The sequence below is a fragment of the Aplysia californica genome, unplaced genomic scaffold (genome assembly GCF_000002075.1).
Source record: "Aplysia californica isolate F4 #8 unplaced genomic scaffold, AplCal3.0 scaffold01596, whole genome shotgun sequence".
NCBI lineage: Eukaryota > Metazoa > Mollusca > Gastropoda > Aplysiida > Aplysiidae > Aplysia > Aplysia californica.
Window position 1 is genome coordinate 19987 of NW_004798866.1, and position 1445 is coordinate 21431.

Consider the following 1445-nt stretch of genomic DNA (forward strand, 5'->3'; position numbering starts at 1 on the left):
CACAGAGACCCACACCACAATCCACAGACCCACAGAGACCCACATCACAATCCATAGACCCACAGAGACCCACACCACAATCCACAGACCCACAGAGACCCACACACCACATCGTCATACCCACCAAACCTGGCACGATCCATATGGACCCCCGGCCCACATAGTCCCACCCACAACCCCGGCCTCTCTCCGTGTTTGTCGTGAGATGTGCCGGCGAGCCCTGATCCATCAAACCCTGATCCACCAAACCCTGATCCACCAAACCCTGATCCCTGATCCACCAAACCCTGATCCACCAAACCCTGAACCCTGATCCACCAAACCCTGATCCCTGATCCACCAAACCCTGATCCACCAAACCCTGAACCCTGATCCACCAAACCCTGATCCCTGATCCACCAAACCCTGATCCACCAATCCCTGATCCACCAAACCCTGATCCATCAAACCCTGATCCATCAACCCTGATCCCTGATCCACCAAACCCTTAGCCCTGATCCACCAAACCCTGATCCCTGATCCACCACCCTGATCCCTGATCCAACTATCCCTGATCCACCAAACCCTGATCCATCAAACCCTTAGCCCTGATCCACCAATCCATCAAACCCTGATCCCTGATCCACCAAACCCTGGATCGATCCATCGAGCCCTGATTTACCAAACCCTGAGCCCTAAGCCCTGATCCACTAAGCCCTGGACCAGCACACACACACACACACACACACACACACAACCCCGCGCGCGCCCCGCACACCTGCGACTTACCGCGAGCCCGGAGTTTTCAATCTATCACAATTGCACATTTATCTTGGGGGCCACGATTCAAAGTCGGCTCTAAAGCTTACCCCCAGATTTATGGCCCCGGCGGATCGTGTGGGGAGAAGAGAGGTGGTAAAGAAAGTCCTCCCTTCCCCAAAAGTGCTGAGCCATTTCTTTGGCGGATGTTTCAAAGCTGGGTTCCCCGACTGTCGTAAAGTGAGAAATAATATCCAGAAAATATGTTGCGCGCGTTTTAATGACGGAATAATGGTGCTGATAAAAAAAAGACTCAAACGAGATATTAATGCTTTTGTCGGAGTTCTCTTCACTCGACACAAGAGCGAGACTTGAACTCTCGGGGACTACCATCCGACTCCGCCTCTGGGCTGCCTTTTCCCCCGACTCCCCATAATACAGCTATGACCTCTGCCACATTACGCACACACAAGGCATTGTAGTTCATATTCCGGTGAGCTGTGGGAATAGAGTTCACACACAACTGGCCGCCACTTTTATTTCGCAATCCTGCAAAGAGTTGTGATCATAAAACTCTAAGTAGACGGGATGAATGCGGCAGCATCCTTGAGGGAGCCAGAGAGCAGCTAGTGACGGGGGGAGAATGAAGTGTGGGGGTGAACGCAAAAACTTACCACACGGGGAGGGAGGGAGAGAGAGAGAGAAAG

At 52.7% G+C, this 1445-nt stretch overlaps 1 protein-coding gene across 1 annotated transcript in view; it reads right to left on the reverse strand.

Moving 5' to 3' along the window:
* Positions 1–1445, reverse strand: part of LOC101864503 (E3 ubiquitin-protein ligase RNF220) — a gene marked incomplete at its 3' end in the record, with an annotated part of 44738 nt that overhangs the window by 14247 nt on the left and 29046 nt on the right.